Source organism: Pan paniscus, chromosome 6 (genome assembly GCF_029289425.2).
Source record: "Pan paniscus chromosome 6, NHGRI_mPanPan1-v2.0_pri, whole genome shotgun sequence".
NCBI lineage: Eukaryota > Metazoa > Chordata > Mammalia > Primates > Hominidae > Pan > Pan paniscus.
The window spans coordinates 158,300,475-158,311,861 of NC_073255.2; positions in this window are offsets into that span (position 1 = coordinate 158,300,475).

Genomic DNA, 11,387 nt, shown 5'->3' on the forward strand with positions numbered 1-11,387 from the left:
AGGGGTACATTCATTTACCTATGGTCAAGAGATTTTTGACAAATATACCAAGACCATTCAATGGAGAAAGAATAGTCTTTTTAACAAATGATGCTGGACAGATTGATAACCACATGTGAAATAATGAATTTGGATTCCTATTGATACCATATACACAAATTAATTCCAGCACTTTGGGAGGCCAAGGCAGGCGGATCACTTGAGGTGAGGAGTTCAAGACAAGCCTGGCCAACATGGTGAAACCCATCTCTACTAAAAATACAAAAATTAGCTAGGCATGGTGGTAAGCGCCTGTAATCCCAGCTACTCGGGAGACTGAGGCAGGAGATGGCTTGAACCTGGGAGGCAGAGGTTGCAGTGAGCCAAGTTCGCACCACTACTGCACTCCAGCCTGGGTGACAGAGTGAGACTCTGTCTCAAAAAAAAAAAAAAAAAAAAAAGCCCCAAATGGATCAAATACTTACATGTAAGAGCTAAGTAAAAACCTCTTAGAAGGAAACAGAGGGACAAAACTTTGTAACCTTGGGTTAGGCAATATTTTATTAAATATAACACCAAATGCACAAATATCAAAAGAGAAAATTTTGATTTCATCAAAATTAAATAATTTTGTGTGTCAAGGTACACTGCCAAGAAAATGAAAAAAAAAAAAAAAACCACCCAGAGAATGTAAGAGCATATTTGCAAACTATACATTTTATTAGAGTCTAATATGCAAAAGATATACTAAAAAAACTTTCATAACTCAACAACATAAAGGCAAACAATTGAAGCTGACATGGGCAAAAGTTTGAATAGCTATTTCTAGAAAGAGGATGTAGAAATGGCCAATAAGCACATGGGAAGATTTTTAAACATTTTTTTTTCTTTTTGTTGTAGAGACGGGATCTTGTCATGTTGCCCAGGCTTGTCTCAAACTCCAGGGCTCAAGCAATCCTCCCACTTTAGCCTCCCAAAGTGCTGGGATTATAAATGTGAGCCACCACACTGGGCCAAAGATGCTTAACATTTTTAACAATTAGGAAAATGCAAAGCCAAACCGCAATGAGATACCTCTTCACACTTACTAAATGGCTATAATTTTTTTTTTAAGTGGAGAAATTGGAACTTTATACATTGCTGGTGGAAATGTAATAGTACAGCAGCTGTGGAAAAGAGTTGTGTGGTTCCCCAAACAAATAAGAGAATGAAGACATATATTCACACAAAAACTTAGACACAAAGGTTCACTGTAGCACTATTCATAATAGACAAAAAGTGTAAACAACCCAAATTTCTATCAATTGCTGAATGGATAAACAAAATGTGATATATCCATAAAATGGAATGAATAAACCTCTAAAACATTATGCAAAGTAAAAGCAGTGAGACACAAAAGGCCACATATTGTTCAATTTCATTAATATTAAATATCTGGAATAGGCAAACCCACAGAACAGAAAATAGATCAGTGGTTGCCAGAAGCTGAAGGAAGGAAGAGGGGAAGTGACTGCTTAATGGGTACAGCTTATCATTTTGGGGTAATGAAAATGTTCTGAAATTAGACAGCAGAGATGCTTGCCTAACATAGTGAATATGCTAAAGACCACTGAATAACACACTTTAAAATAATCAAGATGGATAATTTTATGTTATGTAAATTTTATCTCATAAAGCCTTCCAAAAATATTTAGCACTTTGTCGGTCACGTATAACATAAAGCGCAACATGTATTTACTCCTTTCCAGGCAAGGATGAAGTGGTAGATGAAACTTGAGAGAACCATTATTTATTTGATTTTGTTCTTTCTCCTATTAGGAACTGCTTGTAGAGTAGAATGTCAAGATCTTACTACCCCCAAACATATTTTCCATGGACACCCAAAACCCAACAAGTAAATAGTTATTTGTTTAGATTTTACTTTTTCTGTTACTGTAAATCTCTCCAGGTGATGAAAACATTTAAACTTCTTAATCAAAGATTAATTTAATAGTATGTGTTAGGATGGGCTAGATCTTTTTAGAGAGGCAAGCAACCCCAAAATTTTAGCTGCTTAAAAAGGCAAAAATTGGCTGAGCACATTGCCTGTGATCCCAGCACTTTGGAACACTGAGGAGGAAGGACCGCTTGAGTCCGGGAGTTTAAGACCAGCCCGGGCAACATAGGAAGACCTCTGCCTCTACAAAAAAATTTAAAAATTAGCTGCCATAGTGGTGTGTGTCTGTAGTCATAGCTACTCTGGAAGCTGAGGTAGGAGGATAGCTTGTGATCAGGAATGCAATGCTTCAGTGAGCCATGATTGCACCACTGCATTCCAGTCTGCGTGACAGAGCAAGACCCTGTCTCTAAAAGACAATAAATAAGTAAAATAAAATGAATTTTAAAATGTGCAAGTTTATTTTTCATTCATACTATATCTCCACTAAAAGTCAGATGGATGGCTTTGTTTATCATAATTACTCAGGAATCCAGGCTACTGAAGGCCATCAGTATGGCAAGAAAACAGGGAAATCATGCATTACTCTGCAAAATTATCAAATAGAAGTGACACAGGTCACTTCTACTCACATTTCATTGGCCATAACAAGTAGCATGGGCATATCTAACTTTAAAAAGAGGTGGGGAATGCAGTTGTTGCATATAGCTACAAACCAAAGAATTGGAAATATGTGAGTAACACTAATAACTGTTTCATAGGAATAAAAATCTCCAAACTGGGGTCCTAAATTGTGTTGAGGTAATTATGACAATGGCTTTATTTTGTATTAATTTTAAACTGACATCTGTACCATCTTATTCCCTGCTGTTTCTCTACTAGACTTTTTTTTCAGATGGCATACATTCCTTCAAATAATACTTTCAACCTTCTTAGATATGCCTTGTGAAAGGCTTATTCTTATTTGCCTAGATTTCTTTTTTTTTTACCCATCATTTTCCTTAAATCACTTGTCCAAACTTACACCTATAAGGGTGAGAAAAAGGGAAACAAAAAATTACTGAATAATAACCTATTCTTAAACAGTGACGAGAAGTTAGGTATGTAGGATAAGCAACCATTTAAAGAGCAAAATTACCATTCTTTAATCAAGTATCAGTTAAGAGGAAAAATAACACCCCTCCCCCCCACACACACAAACACAATATGAATGAAGGGAGAAATTACTGGAGGGTAAGAAATGTCAGTAGTAAGTGATGTTGTAATCAATTATTTACACATTGCCAAATCCAATGGCCAGTTCTCATTCCTCATCTTTCTTGAGCTCTCAGCAGCACCTGATGCCATAGATCATTTATCCTTCTTGAGACACCCTCTTCACTTGGCTTCTGGGATACACCATTATTGTATTTCTTCTTTCTTCTTTCTTCTTCCTCTTCCTCTTCTTCTTCTCTTTTCAAGATGGGGCCTTGGTCTGTCGCCCAGACTAGAGTGGAGTGCAACCATCACAGCTCACTGCAGCCTCTACCTCTCAGGCTCAGGAAATCTTCCCACCTCAGCCTCCTCCATGCCCAGATAATTTTAATTTAATTTGATTTATTTATTTTTGTACAGACAAGATCTCACTACGTTGCCTAGGCTAGTCTCGAACTCCTGGGCCCAAGCAATTCTCCTGCCTGAGCCTCCCAAACTGTTGGGATTACAGGCGTGAGCCACCATGTCTGGCCTCCACTAGATATTTCTGATTAAATGTCTAGTCTCTATTTCAAGCTAATATAACCAAAACATAACTATTGATTCCTCTAGTTATGTTCCAAACATTCCCCTCCTCTGGTTCTTCCTCTCACTAAATGGCAGCTCCATTGATTGTTCAGGCCACAAATCTCTTAGTCATCGTTTACTTTTCTCTTTATCTTACAGCTCAGATTCGGGCCATCATAAAACATGGGAACATTATTTTCAAAACATAATCAGAATCTGACCACTTCTTACAACCTTCTCCACCACTCACTTGGTCCAAGCTACCTTTATCTCTTGCTCAGATGTTGCAATGTCATCAGTATATTTTTTGTGTGGCACTCAGAGTAATCCTTTTAAAAATCAGTCAGATGGCGCCACTTCCTTTACTAGCTTCAAATCTTACCCAGAAATACAATTCAAAATTCTCATCCTTGCACAAGATAGCCATTTGGAATGCCAGAAATGTCCCATATTTTGACCTAGGTTATGTTTACATGGGTATATGTAATATATCTGGGTGTGTAAATATATGTATAAAATATATAAATGTGTGTGTATATGTAGATATATGTGGAGAGATAAGTATTTATTAAGCTGTATAATTAATATGTGGGCACTTCACTATAAGTAAAACGCTCTCTCTTTATATTTATATATATATATATTTTAATTTAAGACTCTGAAAATCTGCTCTACACCATCTTGTCTCTCACCACTCACCTTCTAAAACTGTGTTCCAGTTACACTGAGTTCCTGAATATTTCTGGAACTAATGGGAAGCATGTTCCCACCTAAGGGATTTGCACTTATTGTATGCTCTATATAGAATCCTTGGAAACTAGCCTCACTTCTTATAGGTCTGCTAGAATTGTCTGAGAGGCCTTCCCTGAACTCCTACACAATGATATTTACACTATTACACTTTACCTATCTATTTATCTTGAATTTGGCAGGAGAAAATCACACCAAGAAGCTGGTTTCATCATAAGAACATAACCACACACCTCACATGGATTCTCAGTGCCATCCTACAATCTTACTTTTCTGTCTTCTTTCCCATACTCTGATTTCTTTTTCTTCAAATCTCCCCAACCCTCCTCAACTTCTCTTCACTTTGGATAATGACATCACTGTTTTACTCAAGAGAATTGGAAACTAGCAGAAAATTTTATTAGTTTCTCCACCACAAAATCTATAATTCTATTAGTAATTGAACGTGTCTTCACTATATCTTTCCTGTTACAATGAGAACTGTATTCAACTTGCTCTCAAGGGCCTATGTCAACCGAGCTGTGGGTTCATTCTTTTTCCTTCTCAAGAACTTTGATCCTTCAGTTATCTCTTACCTTGTTGCAATACCAGTGTCTCTCTCTCTCTGTTTCTCTGGGTATTCCAGCCAGCATGCACACATTCTCTAGTATCTGCCATATACTAAATACACAAAAAAACTACCTTCATCCCCGAATCTCTCACCCAGTCTGATTTACCTGCAAAACTTCTCTAAAGAGTTTGCCTCTCATGCTCTCTCCCTTTCCTTGCCACCCACAAATTCTTCCACTCACTCAAGTCTGGCTTCTCTCCTGCCCATCACTCCTGTGGAAACCTCGGTGTTTACAACTCCAGTGGCCCCCTCTCTATCCCAGTGTATTGACTTTTTCTTGCATTGAACAGGTCTGCTTTCTCCCTCATTTGCGCTTCTCTTGGCTTCTGGGACACTTCCTTTTTCTCAGCTTTTGTCTTGCCTCATGGTTGGTTCCTTCGTCTCCTTTGATGGCTCCTTCATATCTACTCAATCTTTACTTGTTTAAGTGCTTCAGCATTTGATTCTGGACAGTTTTCTTTTCTCATCCTGTATTTGAGTAATCTTATCAAAGTCCTTGGCTTTTGAATAATCAAAACATAGCTATTCTTAAACATTTAAAATATAATCTAGATTACAGGCACGATTTACGTACTAGAGATGTTGGATTGAGAGTTATCCAAATAGATTTGCTATCTGAGACTGAGATTGCGAGAACTTGCAGAAGTGTTGAAGATACCAAAAAAAAAAAAAAAAAAAAAAGAAAAAAAAAAAAGAAAAAAGGAAAAAAAAGTTCTGGGCGTGGTGGCACATGCCTGTAATCCCAGCACTTTGGGAGGCCGTGTCAGGTGGATCACTTGAGGCCAGGAGTTCAAGACAAGCCTGGCCAACATGGTAAAACCCCATCTCTACTAAAAATACAAAAATTAGTCAGGCATGGCGGCCAGTCCTTGTCAAAACAAAACAAAAACAAAAACAAGTATTTTGATAGGACTTTCTGTTTGGAGGTTAGATGTAGGAAGAGATGAAGTAGAAAGGCAGTGATCAGAGAAGGAAGAACAGAACAAACATGAAACTCCAGAGAAGAGAGACATGCAAGGAAAAGAGTCTTCTACACAATAAAATTCTGCAGAATTTTTGGATCAGAAGATAATAGAAAAATTTTTTTAGGATTTGAAAAGAAGAAAAGGAGATCATAATATCTGCAAGGGCAGTTTTGGTAGGTTATAAAACAGGTACATTTTGGAGTAAGGAGTAGAAGGAGAGAATTACCAGGCATACATCACTCATTTCATGAGTTTAACAGTGGGAGAAATGGTTTGATAAATAAAATAAATAGTGGGATCAACCTTGTTTTTATTTTATTTTATTTTATTTTTTGGTTTTGTTTTTGTCTTTTTTTTTAAATGCTGTTTATTGGGGCAGAGAGATGAGAGCCTGTTTTTAAAAAGGTATCTACAAGAAGAAGGAATTGAAACTGTAAGAGAAAAAAGAAGCAATCAAAAATCAGGGAAAATAGAAGGATTGGACTTTGCAATATGGGAGAAAGAGTGGAGGGATTCTTTTTTAGAAATAAAGAGGTTTATCTCTTCCTTTGGAACTTATGGAAGAGACTAAAAGGCCTATCAAAACAATAATGCTGGCCGGGCGCCGTGGCTCACGCTTGTAATCCCAACACTTTCGGAGGCCGAGGCAGGGGGATCACCTGAGGTCAGGAGTTTGAGACCAGTCTGGCCAACTTGGTGAAACCCCATCTCTACTAAATATGCAAAACCTTAGCCAGACATGGTGGTGCATGCCTGTAATCCCAGCTACTTGGGAGGCTGAGGCACGAGAATTGCTTGAACCTGGGAGGCAAAGATTACAGTGAGCTAAGGTTGCACTACTGCAACTCTGTTGTCTGGGCAACAGAGCAAGACTCTGTCTCAAAAAGAAAGGAAGGAAGGAAGAAAGAAAGAGAGACAGAGAGAAAGAAAGAAAGAAAACGATAATGCTTCTGTAGGCCAGAGGTGATTAAAAATATATATATATATAATGCTGGGGTATACTGAAGATGATGGCCCAGATCTTTCATGTGACATAGAAGGCAAGATCATCTACTAAACAATCAGGCAGAAATCAGGACTTGAGCAGCATGAGGAAAATAAGGAGGCTGGCTATAACACATCAGGTGGGAGTCAGGACGTCTGGGTTTCAGCTGGCTCAGAATATCTACTGGCCGCAGGCAAATCTACAAGTTTCAGATTCTTCTCTCAGAGTGTAAAGAAACCAGTCTCAATTTCTAAAGTCCCTAACATTCTGTATTTGATTTTGTGATTGGAGACTGGAATATCTTCTGTAAGGAGAGGATTTACTGAGTCAATGAGAAAACAATGAAAAGATCAAGCAACAGCATGAGGATCCAGTTGAAAATTAACAAAGCTGAATTAGGTCTGAACCACTCTGCATCTTCCTCTAAGAATCCTCAGTGGCCAGGAAGCAGCAGCGGAGAAAGCCAGCCATGGTAGCAGCTCTTTATAGAAGACAATGGTGTCCAGTTCTGCAGAATGTCGGGGTCCAGGACATCTGGTCTTGTGGAGAGGGAAGTATTGTAGACCATGCTGCCCAGTCTGAGGACAAACTCCAGTTTCATAAAGAGGGCCCTGATAGGATGAAGTGAATTCAAGGACATGGAAGGCTTGGGGATCTCTCTGAAGTTAGAATGCTTGTTTCAGAGGGTGAAAAAAAGGGCAGGTGAATCAGAGAGAAATTTGATATAGAGCAGGTAAGGAGCACATGGTTGAATCTCAGAGAAATAGCAATGCCTATTAAAAGTGAGATCTGGGTTGGGTGTGGTGGCTCACGCCTGTAATCCCAGCACTTTGGGTGGCCAAGGCAGGCGGATCACTTGAGGTCGGGAGTTTGAGACCAGCTTGACCAAGAAACCCCATCTCTACTGAAAATACAAAATTTGCCAGGTGTGGTGGTGCATGCCTGTAATCCCAGCTACTCAGGAGGCTGAGGAAGGAGAATCACTTGAACCCAGGAGGCAGAGGTTGCAGTGAGCCAAGGTTGCGCCATTGCACTCCAGCCTGGGCAACAAGAGTGAAACTCCATCTCAAAAAAAAAAAAGAGAGAGAGAGAGAGAGGAGAGATCTGGTATATACTATCCTGGTGTGTAGATGGTGTTAAATAGAAATGCAAAGAAGTTAAGGCAACAAACTCGGTAAATATGGCATCAAAGCAGTTTAGTAATGAGAACACTGAAGTGGCTGAGGCCATTGCTCATGGAGAAACAAATTATAAGCTAAAAGTGTGAGTGTGATGAATATGGAGATAAGATCTGCAGAATATGGGGAAAATTGCATTGTCCTTAAGGCAGTGTGTATGCATGTGTGTATGAGTGTGAGAGTGTGTATGTGTGTGTGTGAGAGAGACAGAGACAAAGGGAGAGAGAGGATAATAAAGAATTGTACAATAAAAGAAAGAACAGTCAACAGAGACTGTACAATGAGAGACAAAAGAGTCAACAGGCAACCAAAAAAATAAATAAATAAATAAATAAAACAAGAAACCGAGGAAGAAAATTACTACTCATCTCTCTTCAAATCAAGTATAGGAAGATAATAGACCAACAGGTTACTGTTAGAGAGAAAAAGTGTTTTTACCAACATGAATGGGAAGAGACATTAAAGGACATAATAGCAGCACTTACCATAATGTTTAATAAACAAAGCACTCGAGATAAGTTTTGTTGAATCCAAATTACACATGTTTACTGTTTGCCTTTTCCTGAATACTTTCACATATATCTGCTTTAATCTTGTGGATTTTAAAAATAGATTATCTTAATCTGTCCCTAAGTTACTTTACAGAGAAGTTGGGGTCAATCCAGCAGAGGATATCTGGTGTCAAGATTGCCAAGAATTTGCAACCTGGACATGGATTCCCATTCAAAATCACAGAAACAAGCACCTTTTCTCAAAAGGTGTAACCAAGATGCAAATGCTGGGAAGATCAATAACTAATTTCAAATTTAAATGACCAACGGTAGCACTGCTGGGCCAAGAATTGGGTAGAGCATGGACCAGCGATGAAGAGCAATTAAGGAAAAAGTGAAGACAAATGATCATTTCATGATGTAAACATATATAAAACATCACATTGTACCCCATAAAAATAATATATGCAATTATTATTTGTCAATTAAAAAGAAAAGAAAAAGGAGGGTTCATGGAAGCAGTCTTGGTGAAACTTCAGCCATTTCCATTAATTCATGGTGTGGGTGGGCTGGTCTAGTTTTAAGAACTAACAATGGGACAAGGTGAAATTTGCACTTGGGCTTTCATCTAATAAGTTGTAATTGTTGTTTAGGTCTCTTGTTATAAATCTTCAGTTGAGATAAAGGTCTTAACTGAAAGGGAGTCTGTCTACAATGAAAGAATGGTTTTACAATTTATTCGTTCAATTGTTCCTAAATTCCTGATTTTCAGGTTCACCCTTTCCTTTAATCCAAATAATTAGCTGGTGACATAATCCATGTGCTATTGGAAAGAAAGCACACTCCCTTTCCACTGCCTTACTTCCATGTCTTCCTGTTCTCCTGTTACTCATAATTCCTGCTCCTCTTCATTATTAACTCCTATTTATGCTCTGGATTCCTGCAGCTGTCACCTTTGCCCTGCACATGGCCACTGCTCTCCTACCTGCATTCAGCAAAGCACCACTAACACTGGGCTCTTAGGCAGGTAATAGATACCTGCCTAAGGTTTGAGAATAATAGAGACATAGGAAAATTCATTCATCCCATTTAGTAAATAGTTTTTAACACCTATCATTGATACAGCTCCAATGAGTGGAGGAACACCAGGTTCTTCGTCTGGAGTCGAATTAGATAAAACGACATGGACACACATGGAGTGGTTTTAAGGAGCGGAGAGTTTAATAGGCAAGAAAGAAGGAAGAAGGCAGAAGGAAGAAGCTCCCCATACAGAGAGGGAGCCGTGCTCCAAAGTAGAGAGAGGGAACCAACCCCAAGTGCGGTGGATACCAGCCAGATATATGCAGACGCTGGAGGAAGCGGTGTCTGATTTGCATAGGGCTCGGGGGATTGGTTTGACCAGGCATGTCATTCATGTAGCCCATGAAAAAGCTGGCCCTCCCACCCTAATATGCAAATGAAGGGCACCATGATGTTCTACACACGTGGGGATATGTGGGGGTGGCCATGTTACCAGGAACATGTGGGGCAAGGTGAAGAAGACCCTGGGAATCACTATGTTTGGGTGGACCCAGTTTCTAATGGCCTATTTTTGCATATCAAAGGTTGCCAGCCTGGCTCTAAGAGCAGGGGCTTTACAGGAAACTTTTCTGGAGATGCTTTTTTAAAAAATGAAAACTTCCCAAGGACCCCTTTTCCTCTCTATCTGCCTAAAATAATTTCTTAATAACTCCTACCACATCGTCTAGACATTTTTCTAGGTGCTGGGCACAAAGCATTGAACAATAAGGACAAAATCCTTGTCTTCATATTGCTTACATTTTATTTGGATCACAGACAGTAAGTAATTTTAAAAACTGTATTAAGGTTGCAATTAACTTTCTTTGTTAGACAAATAGTGCCAATATGATCCTAAGAATCTAGAAAAAATTAGAACTTGGCTTTTTTAATGACTGCTTAATGGGTTGCTTATTATTTCCCACACCCCTGTGTTTCTCTGAAGAACAAAAGATAGAGGAATGAAATGAAGGGGAGAAAGGTGATACAATAAGGATTCCTAAAGACAACAGGCCAGGCCAGGTGCAGTGGCTCATGCTTGTAATCTCAGCACTTTGGGAGGCTCAGACAGGAGGATTGCTTGAGCCCAGGTATTTGAGACCAGCCTGGGAAACATAGCAAGACTTCGTCTCGACTAAAATAATGATAAAAATTAGTCAGGCATGGTGGTGTCCACCTGTAGTCCTAGCTTCTCAGGAGGCTGAGGTATGAGGATTGCTCAAACTCAAGAGTTGGAGGCTGCAGTAGTGAGCTATAACCGTGCCATTGCACTCCAGTGAGACCTCGTCTTAGGAAAAAAAAAAAAAAAACCCGAAAGGGAACAAGACAACTCCAAGTGGCTCTAAAGAAGGCACCTTCACAGAATTCTGAAGAGGGAGTCTGTCTTGGGGCACATTATTCCAGATTTTTATCTCCTCAAATGGATGATCTGATATATGAAGTCACCTCCCTTATCATATCAGCTGGAACCTTCCTCCAGGGTGCAGGTCCTTTCCTTTTTATTTATATGAAGAGCCTCCCTACATATTTGCACTCATGCCTTCCACATTGATAAATGGCTTTCACTAAGTGCTATGACAACTCTTCTCTGGAACTCTCTCAGTTCTCAACTCATGATTAATAGTTTCAGTTAACATTCTTTCCTTTACTTATCTTAGTAATTTACAGAGGTGAAC